This window comes from Rattus norvegicus, chromosome 5, assembly GCF_036323735.1.
Source record: "Rattus norvegicus strain BN/NHsdMcwi chromosome 5, GRCr8, whole genome shotgun sequence".
Lineage (NCBI taxonomy): Eukaryota > Metazoa > Chordata > Mammalia > Rodentia > Muridae > Rattus > Rattus norvegicus.
Genome location: NC_086023.1, coordinates 58,177,501 through 58,198,495, shown reverse-complemented (window position 1 = coordinate 58,198,495; position 20,995 = coordinate 58,177,501).

Sequence of the window (20,995 nt, the reverse complement as noted above, 5' to 3'; positions counted from 1 at the left end):
TTAGGAAATAATACATATATTTGGAAAACTTATTAAATACAATTTTATTTATGCTATTTTATAATGCTGTTTCAAATATTTTTGTGACAGCTAATGAACAGAGGAACAACTGTTCCTTTTACTTAATTATTTCAATGTAACTGAGGAATGAAAATCACTCTTCTCCAACAGATATGACACATTAGGCAATAAGCACAGGAGGACAGGACTTCTGTCTCTCTAAATTGTCCAGATCTAAAGTTAGAACTGTCCATATTGACTTATGATTCTGTTTTTGTTAACCACTCTTGACTCAATACTACTGAAGGGGAGATGAAAAATAAAAATAGTAACAATATAGTGAAATTCCCTAAATTTGTTTATATTGATCAAAAGATTCTTTTTGATCAAGTAATTATGACATCAACAAGATAGGTCAGTGTGGGTATTGATTACTCAAGTCCAACCTAAAATAAACTGGGAAACTATAAAGAGGTCACTGCAAGTCTCTTGCCTAATTCAGAACTGGAATTAATAAAACAGGGTTTGTTCTATAAACCCTACTAATGTCCTTCTGGAAGTTCATTGTAGAGTACACATCTTTCCCTCCCTGGCCAACCAATCTAGCCATCAGACTAGCTCGAGGCCTGTAAGAGACTCTGTCTCAAAAGCAAATTTAAAGAAAGCATGGCCAACTTATACACATGTAAATGTGCATGCATACAAACACATACACGTACAATGATCTATAAACTTAAGTGCATATACAAAGTCTATGTACAAGCCTATTGTGCTAGTGCAAAATCTATTCTTTCAGAATAAAGTTTAGCATGTGTTGAAAAGTCTTCTTTCCATAAGTTAAATTTGACTTCAGGAGTTCAAATATTTATCTTCAGAAATATCACAGAGAAGTATATCTAGTTGTTTCTCTTTGCTGAAGACTGTTATTAGGCATAGAGGAAAGATATTGATCCAGTTTCTGGAATAACAAAGAATCTCAAGGGAGATGGATGTACTTAGAAGATAACATAGGATTTTTAAAGTAAACTTTAAAGTTTGGCAATTTTAGCTCATTATTTCATAAAATAATACTCTATGATTATAATTATCACTCATATATTAGATTAAATAATTTTAAACTTATTATAGTATCAAATGTATCTTTTTGATTATACCTTTTAAAAGTCAATTCTCTCCACAAAAAAACAAAGCATTATATTAAAAGCACAATCATAGCATGGTGACTATGTGACTATATATATTACTATTTTTAGTTTACATATATACTTTCCAATATATACTTGTCTCATTTAAATAAGTGAATTCAAGATTTGCTATTAATTGTATGTGTACTTTGTGTTGTTTTGTCTGTTTTGGTTTAAATGTAGACAGACTATATGACAGTATAGTATCAAAAATTTGTTAATGATAAATATTCTAATTTTTGTAGTCCATTAGTATTTCATTCTAATATATTTTTGAGTTCAATTGACGAGTATTCCCAACTTGAAGCTTGTGGGCCATGGGATTTATCTATGATCTTCTTTTTCCTGTCATGATAAAATATTACATGATACTTAATGATGCTTCATCAAATGACAAAATATGAAAACTTTGGAAAGGGAGTTTAGGCACTAATTTTATTTCCTTTTGTTAGTTTCATTTTTTGAAATTTTAATTTTTATTAAATATATTTCTTTATTTTTATTTCAAATGTTATTCCCTTTTCCATAAGCCCCAATCCCATCTCCCTCCCACATATGAGTATTCCCCTCATCCATCCCCCTTACTGCATTCCCATATTCCCCTGATCTAGGGGTCCAACCTTGGCAGGAACAAGAGCGTCCCCTTCCACTGGTGCCTGAACAAGGCTATTCTCTGCTACATAAGTGGTTATTACCCATGCCTACTGCACTATTTTAGTCTACTTGAGGATTTGTTATGCTTGGTTGGCCCCTCAATTCAGATTATCATTACACCTTCTAAACATCTTTCAAGTATCTTGACTTCTAGATACACGATATGTATGATATATATTTTGAGGAGGACTTCTGAGAGACAATAAAATTAAGGCTATCCTTTTTTCCTTCTGTCTCTCTGATCCACTCTCGTTTCTTTTGCTAGGGCATTGAGGTTGCAGTGGGTGGGTAGGAGTAGAAGCATCTTCATAAAAACAGGGGGAGTGGGACGGGGATGTAAGGGAGGAAATAGTAAATATTTGAAATGTAAAAACATAAAATATCCAATAAAAATTTAAAATGTATGTTGTCTCTCAGTGGAGGAATGGAGTCTCTAATAAGGCTTTATAAAGTGCCCCTGCCATGTCTTCTCCCCCACATCCTTTCTTTTCTCCTTCCTCCTTTCTTTTCTTCTACCTTCTTTCTTTCCCTATCTTCCCTGTTCCCTTTCTCCTTCCCCCCATGAGTCCCTCCCTCCCTTCCTACATCCCTTCTTTTCTCCTTTTTTCCTCATTTTAGGTGTATGGATATTACACTGCCTTGTGTGTTTGTGCAATACGATGAGCCAGGTGTCTGCAGAATCAAGAAGAAGACATTACATCTCCTGGAACTAGAGTTACAGTTAGTTGTGTGTACTAGGAGTTTAACCTCTGTGCTCTGGAAGGGCAGCCTGTGTTCTTAACTGCCAAACTCTCTCTCTCTCTCTCTCTCTCTGTCTCTGTCTCTATCTCTCTGTCTCTCCCTCCCTCCCTCCCTCCCTCCCTCTGTCTCTCTCTGTCTCTGTCTCTCTCTCTCCTCTCCTCTCTCTCTCCCTCCCTCCCTCCCTCCTTCACTCTCTCTCTCTTTCTCTCTCTGTCTCTCCCTCCCTCCCCCTCCCTCCCTCCCTCCCTCTCTCCCTCCCTCTCTCTCTCTCTCTCTCTCTCTCTCTCTCTCTCTCTCTCTCTCTCTCACTCACTTTTATTCTCTCTATTTATTGCCAGTGAAATGTAGCTTGCTCCATTCTAGCCTCATTTCTACCCCTTTGCCATCTCCTTTATACTTCTCCCAACAATGATCTAATGATATGTTCAAAATGTAATCCCTTACAATGCTTGTATGTTTAACTTATATTTCTTGTATTTCTTCTTATTGCTGTTTTATATCTTCTTTTATCTGTCACTACAACACTGAAAGTAACTATTATAGGAAACTGATACCAATAATTTAGTTCATCATTGTGATACATGACTTCATATCTTTCTTAAATATTTGGAACTGGTTTGTTTGAGGAATGTGGAAAAGTTTGGAACTTTTTTTTCTAGAAAAATCCATTGAATTTCCTAAAGAGATCTTACTGGAGTATTTCGAAGGGCAGTTTAGAAGATCAGAACATTAAGAGAGATGTAGATAGTGAAGTCTTAGGATGTGAGATTTCAGAGGGGAACAAGAGCTCTATGGAAGAGCTTTAAGTGATGTATTATATGTAAAACATTCTCCTTGAATTTGGCCTAAAATGTGTGTGAAGATGAGTTTAAATATAATGATATTAATAAGATTAAAAATAATGGTTTGTAGCAAAAATTTCCATTGAATGCAACATTCAGTCTACATCATGGTTATTAACCATTGTTTTTATTCAGCTCTGCAGTAAAAGAGGACAAGTGGGAACAGAAAAGACATAAAATAAATGGATAATTTTAAAGAAAAACTCAAGAGTTTATATTTGCAGCTAAATAAGTGATCCAGTAGAAACATGTCTTAAAGCTTTATATTATGCTACCTGTTCAATTTCAGCTTTCTGAATGTTAGTAAAATGTGTCCAGCTCCTTCAAATACAAGAGTTCTCTGTCATTATGAGGGAATTGTATCCTATTCTGTAATCTTAATTGAATCCTTTCTCTCCCTAGCTGCTTCAGTGATGATACTTATTATACCAATTGGAATCATAACTAATTAGTTATGATTGATTATTTCAATGGGAAGGCAAAAGTACTATAATTTGTGAGTTCTCATAGATGAACTATTTGAAATTATCTAATGCTATAATTGTCTTCATCTAAATAATCTTGTTAGGTTTTCCCAGTAATGGCCATATTTTCCTATTAGAATGACAGATTTTAGGTAAGATCTCATGATTTTCAACTTAATGTAATTTACTAATATCACTTTCGTTCATGTTAAATGAGATCAATATTTATTAGTCATCAAAGGCAAATAATATGTTATGAAGCAGTAATAAAAGCAAACTTTTCCTGATTCAATATCCATTTCTGCAAGAATTTTTCTAGGAGCTCATGGTGTAATAAATTTTGAAAAATATTTTGCCCGGAAACCGGGAAAGGGAATAACACTTGAAATGTATATAAGAAATACTCAAGTTAATAAAAAAATTTTTTGAAAAATATTTTTCATTAATCATATGATTTATTGAATTTAAGTCTAACTATCAAAACCCCTTGTCCTAGTCAACTCCCACACAGTTCCTCTCTCCTTCCCCATTCCCTCTCTAGAATAAGGGGAAGGCCTACCATGGCACATCAAGTCACTGAAGGACTAAGTGCATCCTCTACCACTGAAGCCAGGCAAGGCAGCCCACTTATAGAAACTGGTTCCACCGGTGGGCTACAGGTTCAAAAATAGCCCCTCCTCCATTTGTTGGGGGACCTGCATGAAGACCAAACTGCACATCTCTTACAAATGTGTAGGGACCTTATGTTCAGCTCATGATCAATCATTGGTTGGTGGGTTCAATCTCTGGGAGTCCAAAGATTCTGTGCATCTTTCTGTGGAGGCCCTATGGTCCTTTAGCCACTCCATTTTCTCTGAGCTCTTCCATAAGACTGCTTTAGCTCCATCTCATATTTGACTGTGGGTCTCTGCCTCTGTTTGCATTGGCTGTTAGGCAGAGTTTCTCTGAGGATCATTAGGCTAGGCTCCTGTCTACAACCATAACAGAGTGCCAGTACTAGTGTCAGTGATTGTCTCTTGACCATAAGGTGGGTCTTAATTTGGGGTAGTCTTCGGTTGGCCATTTCTTCAGTCTCTTCTCCATCTTTGTCCATGCACATCTTGTAGTCAGGACACATTTTTGGTTGAAGGTTTGTGGGTGAGTTGTTGTCCTCATTCTTCCATTGGAAGAACTGCCTAGATATAGGTTGTAGCCATATCAAGTTCAATATCTCATACTGCTAGGAGTCTCAGCTAGAGTCATACCCATAGACTCCCTGTGGCCTTCCCTAGACCCAGCTCTCTGGCCCACCCTAGAGATGCCTCCAGTGGTTCTATTCTTTCTTCCTTGCTTTCCCTGTTACTTATTCCCTGCCCTATTCCTTCTCCATTCCCTATCTGACCCAGATCCCATCTACCTATGATATCTATTTCATTTCACCTTTGAAATAAGATCCAACCATTCTTCCTGAACCTCTCCTTGTTATTTGATGCAGTTTTCTTTTATGGCTAATATCCACTTATAAGTAAGGATATACCAGATATTTCCTTTTGGATTTGTGTTACCTCACTCAGGATGATACTGTCTAGGTCCATCCCTTTGCCTGAAAAACACATGATGTCCTTTTTTTTGATAGTTGACTAGTATTCCATTGTGAAAATAAACCACATTTTTTTCATCCATTCTTCAGTTGAGGGACATCTTGGTAGCCTCCAATTTCTGGCTGTTATCAATAAAGTTGCTTTGTACATAGTTGAGCAAGTTTTCTTGTGTGATAGTGGAGTATCTTTTGTGTACATGTGCAGGTGTAGTACAGCTGGGTCTTAGATAGAACTAATTCCAATTTTCTGAGTAATATCCAAATTAATTTCCATAGTAATTGTACAAGCTTGCACTCCTACCAGCAATGCAGGAGTGTTCCCCTAGCTACATATCCTCTACAGCGTGTGCTAACACTTAAGTTTTATCTTAGCCAATCTGACAGGTGTAAGATAGAATCTCAGAGCCATTTTGACTAGCATTTTCCTGATGACTAAGGATGTTAAACATTTCTTTATGTGGTTCTCAGCCACTAGAAATTCCTCTGTGGACATGTAAACAATCTAGTTAGACCAGAACCTTTTACTGAAGATGCTCTCTCTTTTCTATTGTATAATGTTTGCTTTTTTAGTCAAAAATCATCTGTCAATAGTTGTGTGGGCTTATTTCTGCATCTTTGATTCAATTCCGTTGACCACTCTCTTTGTTTCTGTACCAATGCATGGCAGTTTTTATTTTTATTGCTCTGTAATACAGCTCAAAGTCAGAGATAATAATACCTTTAGAGTTTCTTTTATTTTACAGCTTTTTTGATATTCTGGTTCTTTTTGTCTTTCCATGTGAAGTTGAGCAGTGTCATTTCTAGATCTGTAAAGAATTGTGTTGGCATTTTGATGGGGATTGTATTGAATCTGTAGATTGTTTTTGGTAAGATGACTATTTTCACTGTTAACTTGTCATTTTCTGATATCATCTTCAATTTCTTTTTGTTTTCTTCTTTCTTCTTTTTTTTTTTTTTTTTTTTTTCGGAGCTGGGGCCTTGCGCTTGTTAGGCAAGTACTCTACCACTGAGCTAAATCCCCAACCCCTCATCTTCAATTTCTTTCCTCAAAAATTGAAATTATTTTATACAGGACTTTCACTTGCTTGGTTATAATTACAAAAGATATTTTATGTTATTTGCGTCTATTGTGAAAGGTCTTGTCTCACTAACTTCCTTCTTAGCCTGTTTATTGTTTGTAAAAAGTGGGCTACTGATTTCTTTGAATTAATTTGTATCCAGCCCCTTTGCTGAAGGAATTCATCAGCTACAGCAGTTCTTTCGTAGAATATTTGGGGTTACTTATGTATACTATCATAGCATCTATGAACATTGAAACTTGGACTTCCTTTCCAATTTATATTGCCTTTATTTCCTTTAGTTGTCTTATTGTTCTAGCTAAAACTTAAACTACTATATTGAAGAGAATGGTTTATAAGCCAACAGGATTGTAAAACATATTAACCCTCATCTTAATTTACTGAGTCCAAAATTGTCCATAAAAATAGAGCCTGTTATCTCATACAGCTGATTTTACCTATATAATATATGCAAATATAGGCATATGAGATTGCAAATGATGAAGCCTAGTCCTGATCTAGCTTTATGTCTGATTCAAATAAAATGATTACCCCTTAAATCATGATTTTTGGCAATGAATAAATAGTAAAAAAGCAAATAAATAAATATTAATATGGTTTGCATGTATGAAAATCAGATGTAAGATTTCTTCATATTTCTTAAAATGAGCTATCATTTTATACTAAATATTCACAGACAAGAAAAAGAACACAAATATGATTTAGAGTTTAAAATTTATTTTCTTAAGTAGATTCATTGTTTAGTTGTGAAATTTTGTGTACATATGAATATATATGATTCTAGAATAAAATATTCACACTTTAATAGAGATGTATTTCTTGTGTCTAGATGTATCCAAAAGGTCCACTGATCTTTCCTTCATCAAGTTTTGACCAGTTAGTTTTCTGTAATGCTCTCTCTCTCTCTCTCTGATTTATATGGAAAAGAAGTTTCTTTGATAGGGGATGAGACCTACTTATCTGTGAGCATAAAGCTATGTATTTCAAATGCAGTTAGGAATAATCCTGGCCTAGTAAATTGTCAGAAGAGGGCTCTGTTGTATGATCTTCCTAACTTTGAGAAGTTGGAGAGTGAGGTGGTTCAAATATTCTTGACCTATAGGGAGTGATAATCTTAGGACGTGTTACCTTGTTGGTGAAAGTCTGTCACTGTAGGAGCGGGCTTTGAAGATCCACCCAGTATGTAAAAGACAGTTTTTTCCTGGCTGCAGTCAGATCAAGATGTAGAGATCTCAGCTTCTCCTGTGCCATGCCTAGAAGCTATTATACTCCTAACTTCATGATAATAGACTAACCTGTGAAAAAGCCAGCCCAATCAAATATTGTCCTTTACAAGAGTTGCCTTGATCATGGTGTCTTATCACAGCAATGGAAACCTTAATTAAGAAAGGTAGAGTTCCCATGCCAGGCATGACTACCTAATGTTAAGTGAAATTTTTGTCCAATTAGAGATCCATTAGCTACCACTAAGCTATGAATACTCTATTATACATTAGGGGATCTCTTGTTATGCTTGTCATTGTTCTCATTTCTACATATTCAACTTTATAATATTGCACCTCAATAATATGATTGTCTAAACTGGCTCTGATGAACCATAGCATTAACATGGGTAGAGGAAATCTTGTACAGCCCCACTACTACATAAAGAACTACAGGCAACTTAGGACTTCTTAGAGAAGGAAGATTAGTCATTCCCAAAACTTAAGCCCCTAACTGGTTATCCAATTTCAAGCAACATTCCTTAATCCATATGCATACAAGCACACTATGTGGATGCAAAAGGTTGTGTGTGTGTGTGTGTGTGTATCTGTGTGTGCGTCTGTGTCTGTCTGTGTGTGTCTGTGTGTGTCTGAATGTGTCTGTATATGTGTGTAAAGTGATAACAATAAGGAAAGCAATGAATTTAGGAGAAATGTAGCATCAGTGTCTGGAACAGTTTTGAGAGAGGAAAGAAGAGAAGGGAAACAATGTAATTTTATTTTAATTGTAAAAAAACAAAGATTAAAAAGATTAATTCTATATCATTAATTGCTAAAATGTAATATTTAACAAAATAAATAAAATATCAATCTTATGAGAAATGTGAGCTTTTAGTGTTGACCTAATAATTCTCTAGAAAACAATGTAGCTAGGACATTTTTTTCAGTGCTAGGAGTATTGAAATTTAGGCCCCTCACATGCTGTGCTAATGACGTACTCACACCTTCACCACTCAATACCTAGTAATTAATTATTTAATTAAAATTAAGCCACTTCAAACATATGATTGAAAAATATGAAGTGTATACATGACTTCTCTAAATGGAATAAACCGAATTTACCTAAATTGTTAAGATTATGTATCTAAGGAGTAAAATGAGAAATTAAAATTCAGTTTTCCCCTCTGATAGAAATAGAAATATTATAATTGCAAGTTCTTAGAAAACTTACACAAGCAATCAGTCAAAAATAAACTGTCATTCTGAAACTGTGGTAACTTTCAACATCAGCTTACTTGAAAGTCTATAGATAAGAATAAGCATTAGTAAATAATCTCTGAGAGTCATTGGAAACTCTTTTAAGTTTTCTGGCTTAAAGACAGAGCTTAAATTCAAATTAGAAGATTCAGGAAGCTGCCCATATCTTTTTTTTTCTTTTCTTTTTTTTTTCCAGAGCTGGGGACTGAACCCAGGGCCTTGCGCTTGCTAGGCAAGTGCTCTACCATTGAGGTAAATCCCCAACCCCAGGAAGCTGCCCATATCTTAAGGCAGATGCCTGTTTTGTTGTTGAAGTTTACTGATGCTCTCAGTGATACATTCAACGGGGAAGAATAGATTACCATTGGGCCGCTAAATAATAAAGATTAAAACAGAGACAGAAGGAACACCCATTCAGAGCCTGCCCCACATGTGGCCCATACATATACAGCCATCCAATTAGACAAGATGGATGAAGCAAAGAAGTGCAGGCCGACAGGAGCGGGATGTAGATCTCTCCCGAGAGACACAGCCAGAATACAGCAAATACAGAGGCGAATGCCAGCAGCAAACCACTGAACTGAGAATAGGACCCCTGTTGAAGGAATCAGAGAAAGAACTGGAAGAGCGTGAAGGGGCTCGAGACCCCATATGTACAACAATGCCAAGCAACCAACCAGAGCTTCCAGGGACTAAGCCACTACCTAAAGACTATACATGGACTGACCCTGGACTCTGACCCCATAGGTAGCCATGAATATCCTAGTAAGAGCACCAGTGGAAGGTTAAGCCCTGGGTCCTGCAAAGACTGAACCCCCAGTGAACTAGATTGTTGGGGGGAGGGCGGCAAGGGGGGAGGATGGGGAGGGGAACACCCATAAGGAAGGGGAGGGGGAGGGGGATATTTGCCCGGAAACTGGGAAAGGGAATAGCACTCGAAAAGTATATAAGAAATACTCAAGTTAATAAAAAAAAAATTACAACTTTTCCATTTTGCTGCCTTTCCTTAAAGAACTTACTAAATAGTTATTGAAATCAGGAGAATTTTCTGCATTATCATAATAATTATCATTTTTGTGGGGTTGGTTTTTATTTGTCTGTTTCCCCCGCCCCCAACAGTTATGGGTAAACAGGTGTGATAAAAAGCAGAGGGAATTTTTGGGAAATCAGTTCTTTTCTTGTGAGAAAATAGCAGCATATGAGTAACTAATAATTCTACATTTTTTTGGTAGCACTAATGAGATTTCTTAGTTTAGCTTGCCAAATTGTAGGCTTGCTACTTGGATTCTTCAACTACAATGCTAAACAGGAAAACCAGTATATTTAGTATGGCTGACTGCTTTGCCAACAGTTTCCGCTAATATGCCCTCAGTACTGACCTTCACTCATTTAAGTCATAGCTGAAGAAGACCTCTCATCCATTCTATAATAACCCAAGTCTAAGTCTCTAATAACAATGCTCAACTGTATGTGTATACAGTATAATTAGCTTGAGGATTTTTTTTTCAAAATGCTGCTGCTGATACTTCATCTTCGCTAATTATTTTAAAATGTCCTAGGAGAGGGAAGACATCTGCTCTTCCAAGATTTATCTTAGGAATTAATATGTGCTTCTAGCTAATATGTAATCTTAGATGCTTACTTAATACCATCCTGCCTGAAACAGTAAAAGAAGGTGAAAAAATACAACTGTGACTGGTTGCCATTTATGAGAAGGAAAAAAGAGTTTAAGTTTACAATTTTTCGATTTTTATGTTTATAGCGGCCCCAAAGTTATACAATGAAGATTTCCTAAAACTAGCCCAGTGATCACAGTAAGGAAAAAAAATGAAGATCCAAATAAACACACTAGACATGAAAATATGCAGAAGATTCCCCTTAAGAACTTTATAGGGTTCAGGTTGCCAATAATTTATAATGAAATTATTTATGATTAAGAAAATGATTATCATCACTGAAGGAAAAAATACTATTCATCATGACTTACCTTCCGTTAGAATTAGGAAAAAATCTTTATCTACAGGCATTAAATGACACAGTACCCTAGTACTGGGGCCAAGTGATCTCGAAACAGGAGTCTTCCAATTACTGAAGACATCTACTATTTGACAAAATGCACATTTCACAATGACTAGACACAGGATTATTTGTTATGCCTGGGTGGTGTTTATTATTAAGATCCAATAGACAGAGATCAGAAATACTTCTGATTTTCTAGAAGATAAAGCATGCTCTACATTTAAAAGCATCATCCTTTGCATTGGAGTTGTTTACTATGTCATAAAACAAGATCTTAAATAGCCCAAGTTTTTCCAGTACACATGGCTTTGTCTGCCAATATAGGTCAAGAATATTTATAGTAATAAAAATATCAATCCCTTAGTACCTCATAATGCAGAAGGCATTCAATTATTAATAACATGCAACAGAAGAATGGAAACCTCAACTAAAGTTATGAAATGGCAAGACATAGTTTTGAATTTTATGATGCTATAAAAAATTAAAACCTGAAACTCTGTCATACACATTTCATTTATATCTCATTTAGCAGTTTAAAATTGTATGAAAGTATTGCTCTCCTTACAACTTACTTCAGTGACTAATATTTTGGCTTTTGTGACTGAGTAAAATACAAAGAGAAAAAGAAAATAGAAATAATAAAATAGAACAGCAACCAACATTACTTAAAATTTTCTTCTCTGCAATCATCTGAGCTATGAATATATCTTGTGTTATTCTTCATGTATCTCAGCACCATTTTTTGGTGCTGTTCAATCTCTAGATTTCCTCTTTTAAGAATTCTTGGCATAAACAGCCATTCAGGTTTCACAGCTAAGAATATCCAATATTATTAAGTTATATCTCACTTATTTCCTAGGGTGTTTTCCTCCACTAAATACAAATCACTTCATCTGTCCAATTCAAGTATGGACACTAGAAATATTACCAAATTACGACCCTTGGGGTGGCTCATGGTTTCATCCTAATGCTGGTTCTGTCTCCCTCTTCAAATATCTTGCAACAGCCTATCTTGGAATCTTCAATGTCAAATTGTGACATGATTCTGCAATTCCAAGTTTAAATCATTCGGCTCATGTACTTCATTTGTCAATTTCCACAATTTTGTCAACTTTTGCTAAACTAAATAAATTCCTGGATTTTAAAATACTTATAGACACTAATGCTGTTTAAATTGATGAAAGGAGAGCTATGTTTGTATAAATTTAAAGGAATTAAAGTGCTTGTAAAGATAGCATTTAGCAAATTATTATAGGGCAATATTCCCATTGATAAGGAAACATTGTAAGAAACATGGCCATACATCAACACTCAATGGGCTTGAAAGTGAAAGCAATACAGCAATTCAGTGTATAAGCAAGAGCAGCTTTCTAAACCAAACATATGAATGCATGTGAGCAAAATTCAGTAGGTTATTTTTCCATCAGCATCCTGAGAAGCAACCATTGATAACACATAAAGTACAGTTACAAGAGACTATTGTAAAGTTGACTTGAGTATATGAACAAAAAGAATAAAAGGTGTGTGTGTGTGTGTGTGTGTGTGTGTGTGTGTGTGTGTGTGTGTTTCCTAGAATAAAAATGTTAGGAATAACACTGCCCGAGAAAGAGGCCAGAAATGTAAGAGCCACAGTATTTCTTACTAAAATCTACAAATACTCCGGTGTCCTCAAAAAAGATGCCTCTCATTTGATTCCCTCTGAGAATAATTCTAAAACATTTGTCACTATGCCATGTGTGCTTATGGAGCTAGAATATACAGCATGAAACAAAAGAGAACTATAGTTTTATTAAAAAATCTTGTGAATATTCTCTTCATACATTTTTAAAGCATCACTTCACTGCCTATGGGAAGCAGGGAGAATAAAGAGAAGAATGAAATGAGCTTTACTTTTGACATGCTGATTTTACAAAAGTCCTGGGGCCTAGAGAGAGAAGCCCGTATAAGCAACAATGGAGGAAAACCCAGGGAATCTGTTAATTATTCTTCTGGGTTCAGTCACTTGTTTGAGGCAAAGCAGTTGCAATTGTCCTGCCCAGACTCACTTCAGCATGGAGTGATAGGAACCAAGGACGCTATTTACTTCTCAAGTTGCTTCTTGAAGCTACTACTGAGAAACAGGAATAATCTTAATACCTAGGAATACTCATAGTTTGAAGAATATAGAGCTCATGGGACCTTACTATATCGAAAATGGTATATTACCTTTATACGTTATGTTCATAGGCCTGTACTGAAACTGACTCTAACTGAAGCTGATTTTCATCTTAAACTCACTGTTCAGTGTAATGTAAAAAAGTGGTATTTCACATTTAATTCCAAATAGGGTTTAAGAACCCTGTTCTTTCTCTTTTCCCCTTTCCAACTTTTTTATTCCTTCTTCTTCCCCATCTCATCAGTGGCTATCATTTTCTGGTATACTACTTCTGCTTTTGCCAGGCTCTCATCCCTAGGAGCAGGATGTGTCATTTGGCAACATGTGTATGACTTCACAGTAAGAGACAGAACAAAGAAAATCTTTTAGATCCTTGCTAGTTCTATTGTATTTTCAAAATACATTTTGTTAATTTCTTTGTTGTGTTATGGTAAATATAAAAGGTGAGGTGTTATGGTGCATGCATGTAATTGCAGCACTCATTAATACACTTCTCATTTTTACTTCCCTAACTGCTACACACATGACAGTGTTTATTTTCCGTGACATATAATGTAATTTGATTACTTTGCTTTTATAAAATATTTTGGTTCCTTGTCATATCCTCAAGATATCTTTTCTGATCTGTGGAAGACTGTATACAATTTCCCTTTTATTCTATTTGATGCTATAAAACATGCCAATCTTATAATATCACAAATTAATTTTGTGCTGATGCTTATTTTTATTCAACTATATGTGTGCATGACTGTATGTGAGATATGCACACGTGTGGAGTAACATGCATGTAGAGGACAGAGAATGAGCTCCTGTCCTATTCCTTCTTGTCTCTGGGAATAAAGTGTGCATGCCCCCATAATAGGTTTCTATGTATGTTGTTAGAATTGATGTCTCCATTCTTGCATATTAAGTTCATCTTCCAGTCCATTTTTTAAACAATGAAAAGATATATTTGTTTTACAGAAGTATTATATAATTTATTTTTGACAATACATATTCAATTTTAAACATATAATTATTGCTTGTAAGATAGAATTATTCCTTCACCATCTATTGAAATATATCTCACACTTTTTTTTATTAACTTGAGTATTTCTTAATACTTTTCGAGTGTTATTCCCTTTCCCGGTTTCCGGGCAAACATCCCCCTCCCCCCTCCCCTTCCTTATGGGTGTTCCCCTCCCAACCCTCCCCCCATTGCCGCCCTCCCCCCAACAGTCTAGTTCACTGGGGGGTTCAGTCTTAGCAGGACCCAGGGCTTCCCCTTCCACTGGTGCTCTTACTAGGATATTCATTGCTACCTATGAGGTCAGAGTCCAGGGTCAGTCCATGTATAGTCTTTAGGTAGTGGCTTAGTCCCTGGAAGCTCTGGTTGCTTGGCATTGTTGTACATATGGGGTCTCGAGCCCCTTCAAGCTCTTCCAGTTCTTTCTCTGAATCCTTCAACGGGGGTCCTATTCTCAGTTCAGTGGTTTGCTGCTGGCATTCGCCTCTGTATTTGCGGTATTCTGGCTGTGTCTCGCAGGAGCAATCTACATCCAGCTCCTGTCAGTCTGCACTTCTTTGCTTCATCCATCTTGTCTAATTGGGTGGCTGTATATGTATGGGCCACATGTGGGGCAGGCTCTGAATGGGTGTTCCTTCAGTCTCTGTTTTAATCTTTGCCTCTCTCTTCCCTGCCAAGGGTATTCTTGTTCCCCTTTTAGAGAAGGAGTGAAGCATTCACATTTTGATCATCCGTCTTGAGTTTCATTTGTTCTAGGCATCTAGGGTAATTCAAGCATTTGGGCTAATAGCCACTTATCAATGAGTGCATACCATGTATGTCTTTCTGTGATTGGGTTAGCTCACTCAGGATGATATTTTCCAGTTCCAACCATTTGCCCACGAATTTCATAAAGTCATTGTTTTTGATAGCTGAGTAATATTCCATTGTGTAGATGTACAACATTTTCTGTATCCATTCCTCTGTTGAAGGGCATCTGGGTTCTTTCCAGCTTCTGGCTATTATAAATAAGGCTGGGATGAACATAGTGGAGCACGTGTCTTTTTATATGTTGGGGCATCCTTTGGGTATATGCCCAAGAGAGGTATAGCTGGATCCTCAGGCAGTTCAATATCGAATTTTCTGAGGAACCTCCAGACTGATTTCCAGAATGGTTGTACCAGTCTGCAACCCCACCAACAATGGAGGAGTGTTCCTCTTTCTCCACATCCTCGCCAGCATGTGCTGTCACCTGAGTTTTTGATCTTAGCCATTCTCACTGGTGTGAGGTGAAATTTCAGGGTTGTTTTGATTTGCATTTCCCTTATGACTAATGATGTTGAACATTTCTTTTGGTATTTCTCAGCCATTCAGCATTCCTCAGCTGTGAATTGTTTGTTTAGCTCTGAACCCCATTTTTTTTTTATTAACTTGAGTATTTCTTATATACATTTCGAGTGTTATTCCCTTTCCCGGTTTCCGGGCAAACATCCCCCTCCCCCCTCCCCTTCCTTATGGGTGTTCCCCTCCCAACCCTCCCCCCATTGCCGCCCTCCCCCCATAGACTAGTTCACTGTGGGTTCAGTCTTAGCAGGACCCAGGGCTTCCCCTTCCACTGGTGCTCTTACTAGGATATTCATTGCTACCTATGGGGTCAGAGTCAAGGGTCAGTCCATGTATAGTCTTTAGGTAGTGGCTTAGTCCCTGGAAGCTCTGGTTGCTTGGCATTGTTGTACTTTTGGGGTCTCGAGCCCCTTCAAGCTCTTCCAGTTCTTTCTCTGATTCCTTCAATAGGGGACCTATTCTCAGTTCAGTGGTTTGCTGCTGGCATTCGCCTCTATATTTGCTGTATTCTGGCTGTGTCTCTCAGGAGCGATCTACATCCGGCTCCTGTCGGTCTGCACTTCTTTGCTTCATCCATCTTGTCTAATTGGGTGGCTGTATATGTATGGGCCACATGTGGGGCAGGCTCTGAATGGGTGTTCCTTCAGTCTTGTTTTAATCTTTGCCTCTCCCTTCCCTGCCAAGGGTATTCTTTTTCCTCATTTAAAGAAGGAGTGAAGCATTCACATTTTGATCATCCGTCTTGAGTTTCGTTTGTTCTAGGGATCTAGGGTAATTCAAGCATTTGGGCTAATAGCCACTTATCAATGAGTGCATACCATGTATGTCTTTCTGTGATTGGGTTAGCTCACTCAGGATGATATTTTCCAGTTCCAACCATTTGCCTACGAATTTCATAAACTTGTTGTTTTTGATAGCTGAGTAATATTCCATTGTGTAGATGTACCACATTTTCTCTATCCATTCCTCTGTTGAAGGGCATCTGGGTTCTTTCCAGCTTCTGGCTATTATAAATAAGGCTGCGATGAACATAGTGGAGCACGTGTCTCTTTTATATGTTGAAGCATCTTTTGGGTATATGCCCAAGAGAGGTATAGCTGGATCATCAGGCAGTTCAATGTCCAATTTTCTGAGGAACCTCCAGACTGATTTCCAGAATGGTTTTACCAGTCTGCAATCCCACCAACAATGGAGGAGTGTTCCTCTTTCTCCACATCCTCGCCAGCATCTGCTGTCACCTGAGTTTTTGATCTTAGCCAATCGCACTGGTGTGAGGTGAAATCTCAGGGTTGTTTTGATTTGCATTTCCCTTATGACTAAAGATGTTGAACATTTCTTTAGGTGTTTCTCAGCCATTCGGCATTCCTCAGCTGTGAATTCTTTGTTTAGCTCTGAACCCCATTTTTTAATAGGGTTATTTGTTTCCCTGCGGTCTAACTTCTTGAGTTCTTTGTATATTTTGGAAATAAGGCCTCTATCTGTTGTAGGATTGGTAAAGATCTTTTCCCAATCTGTTGGTTGCCGTTTTGTCCTAACCACAATGTCCTTTGCCTTACAGAAGCTTTGCAGTTTTATGAGATCCCATTTGTCGATTCTTGATCTTAGAGCATAAGCCATTGGTGTTTTATTCAGGAAATTTTTTCCAGTGCCCATGTGTTCCAGATGCTTCCCCAGTTTTTCTTCTATTAGTTTGAGTGTGTCTGGTTTGATGTGGAGGTCCTTGATCCACTTGGACTTAAGCTTTGTACAGGGTGATAAGCATGGATCGATCTGCATTCTTCTACATGTTGACCTCCAGTTGAACCAGCACCATTTGCTGAAAATGCTATCTTTTTTCCATTGGATGGTTTTGGCTCCTTTGTCAAAAATCAAGTGACCATAGGTGTGTGGGTTCATTTCTGGGTCTTCAATTCTATTCCATTGGTCTATCTGTCTGTCTCTGTACCAATACCATGCAGTTTTTATCATTACTGCTCTGTAATACTGCTTGAGTTCAGGGATAGTGATTCCCCCTGAAGTCCTTTTATTGTTGAGGAGAGTTTTAGCTATCCTGGGTTTTTTGTTATTCCAGATGAATTTGCAAATTGTTCTGTCTAACTCTTTGAAGAATTGGATTGTTATTTTGATGGGGATTGCATTGAATCTGTAGATTGCTTTTGGTAAAATGGCCATTTTTACTATATTAATCCTGCCAATCCATGAGCATGGGAGATCTTTCCATCTTCTGAGGTCTTCTTCAATTTCTTTCTTCAGTGTCTTCAAGTTCTTATTGTATAAATCTTTTACTTGCCTGGTTAAAATCACACCGAGGTACTTTATATTATTTGGGTCTATTATGAAGGGTGTCGTTTGCCTAATTTCATTCTCGGCTTGTTTCTCTTTTGTGTAGAGGAAGGCTAATGATTTATTTGAGTTAATTTTATACCCAGCCACTTTCTTGAAGTTGTTTATCAGCTTTAGTAGTTCTCTGGTGGAACTTTTGCGATCACTTAAATATACTATCATATCATCTGCAAATAGTGATATTTTGACTTCTTCTTTTCCGATCTGTATCCCCTTGACCTCCTTTTGTTGTCTGATTACACTGGCTAGAACTTCAAGAACTATATTGAATAAGTAGGGAGAGAGTGGGCAGCCTTGTCTAGTCCCTGATTTTAGTGGGATTGCTTCAAGTTTCTCTCCATTTAGTATAATGTTAGCAACTGGTTTGCTGTATATAGCTTTTACTATGTTTAGGTATGAGCCTTGAATTCCTATTCTTTCCAGGACTTTTATCTTGAAGGGGTGTTGAATTTTGTCAAATGCTTTCTCAGCATCTAATGAAATGATCATGTGGTTTTGTTCTTTCAGTTTGTTTATATAATGGATCACGTTGATGGTTTTCCGTATATTAAACCATCCCTGCATGCCTGGGATGAAGCCTACTTGATCATGGTGGATGATTGTTTTGATGTGCTCTTGGATTCGGTTTGCCAGAATTTTATTGAGTATTTTTGCGTCGATATTCATGAGGGAAATTGGTCTGAAGTTCTCTTTCTTTGTTGGTTCTTTGTGTGGTTTAGGTAAAAGAGTAATTGTGGCTTCATAGAAAGAATTCGGTAATGCTCCGTTTCACTTTTGTGGAATAGTTTGGATAGTATTGGTATGAGGTCTTCTATAAAGGTCTGATAGAATTCTGCACTAAACCCGTCTAGACCTGGGCTCTTTTTGTTCGGAGACCTTTAATGACTGCTTCTATTTCCTTAGGAGGTATGGGGTTGTTTAACTGGTTTATCTGTTCCTGATTTAACTTCAGTGCCTGGTATCTGTCTAGGAAATTGTCCATTTCCTGTAGATTTTCCAGTTTTGTTGAATATAGGCTTTTATAGTAAGATCTGATGATTTTTTGAATTTCCTCTGAATCTGTAGTTATGTCTCCCTTTTCATTTCTGATTTTGTTAATTTGAACACACTCTCTATGTTCTCTCGTTAGTCTGGCTAAGGGTTTATCTATCTTGTTGATTTTCTCAAAGAACCAACTTTTGGTTCTGTTGATTCTTTCTATGGTCCTTTTTATTTCTACTTGGTTGATTTCAGCTCTGAGTTTGATTATTTCCTGCCTTCTACTCCTCCTGGGTGTATTTGCTTCTTTTTGTTCTAGAGCTTTTAGGTGTGCTGTCAAGCTGCTGACATATGCTCTTTCCTGTTTCTTTCTGCAGGCACTTAGCACTATGAGTTTTCCTCTTAGCACAGCTTTCATTGTGTCCCATAAGTTTGGGTATGTTGTACCTTCATTTTCATTAAATTCTAAAAAGTTTTTAATTTCTTTCTTTATTTCTTCCTTGACCAGGTTACCATTGAGTAGAGCATTGTTCAATTTCCACGTATATTTGTGTTTTGAGCTTTAGTAAGTTTTCTTTTACGTATGTAGATGCCCTTGTATTTGTGGCATAGATATTTAGGATTGAATGTTCATCTTGGTGGATTTTTCCTTTGATGAATATGAAGTGTCCTTCCTTATCTTTTTTGATGACTTTTAGTTGAAAATTGATTTTATTTGATATTAGAGTGGCTACTCCAGCTTGCTTCTTCCGACCATTTGCTTGGAAAGTTGTTTTCCAGCCTTTCACTCTGAGGTAGTTTCTGTCTTTGTCTCTGAGGTGTGTTTCCTGTAGGCAGCAGAATGCAGGGTCCTCGTTGTGTATCCAGTTTGTTAATCTATGTCTCTTTATTGGGGAGTTGAGGCCATTGATGTTGAGAGAAATTAAGGAATAGTGATTATTGCTTCCTGTTATATTCATATTAGGATGTGAGGTTATGTTTGTGTGCTTTTCTTCTCTTTGTTTTGTTGCCAAGACGATTAGTTTCTTGCTTCTTCTAGGGTATAGCTTGCCTCCTTATGTTGGGCTTTACCATTTATTATCCTTTGTAGTGCTGGATTTGTAGAAAGGTATTGTGTAAATTTGATTTTGTCATGGAATATCTTGGTTTCTCCATCTATGTTAATTGAGAGTTTTGCAGGATACAGTAACCTGGGCTGGCATTTGTGTTCTCTTAGGGTCTGTATGACATCAGTCCAGGATCTTCTGGCCTTCATAGTTTCTGGCGAAAAGTCTGGTGTGATTCTGATAGGTCTGCCTTTATATGTTACTTGACCTTTTTCCCTTACTGCTCTTAATATTCTTTCTTTATTTTGTGCTTTTGGTGTTTTGACTATTATGTGACGGGAGGTGTTTCTTTTCTGGTCCAATCTATTTGTAGTTGTGTAGGCTTCTTGTATGCCTATGGGTATCTCTTTTTTTAGGTTAGGAAAGTTTTCTTCTATGATTTTGTTGAAGATATTTACTGGTCCTTTGAGCTGGGAGTCTTCACTCTCTTCTATACCTATTATCCTTAGGTTTGATCTTCTCATTGAGTCCTGGATTTCCTGTATGTTTTGGACCAGTAGCTTTTTCCGCTTTACATTATCTTTGACAGTTGAGTCAATTATATCTATGGAACCTTCTGCTCCTGAGATTCTCTCTTCCATCTCTTGTATTCTGTTGGTGAAGCTTGTATCTACAGCTCCTTGTCTCTTCTTTTGGTTTTCTATATCCAGGGTTTTTTCCATGTGTTCTTTCTTGATTGCTTCTATTTCCATTTTTATTCCTTCAACTGTTTGATTGTGTTTTCCTGGAATTCTTTCAGGGATTTTTGTGTCTCCTCTCTATGGGCTTCTACTTGTTTATTTATGATTTCCTGGAATTCTTTCAGGGACTTTTGCGATTCCTCTCTGTAGGCTTCTACTTGTTCTCTAAGGGAGTTCTTCACGTCTTTCTTGAAGTCCTCCAGCATCATGATCAAATATGATTTTGAAACTAGGTCTTGCTTTTCTGGTGTGTTTGGATATTCCATGTTTGTTTTGATGGGAGAATTGGGCTCCGATGGTGCCATGTAGTCTTGGTTTCTGTTGCTTGGGTTCCTGTGCTTGCCTCTCGCCATCGGATTATCTCTAGTGTTACTTTGTTCTGC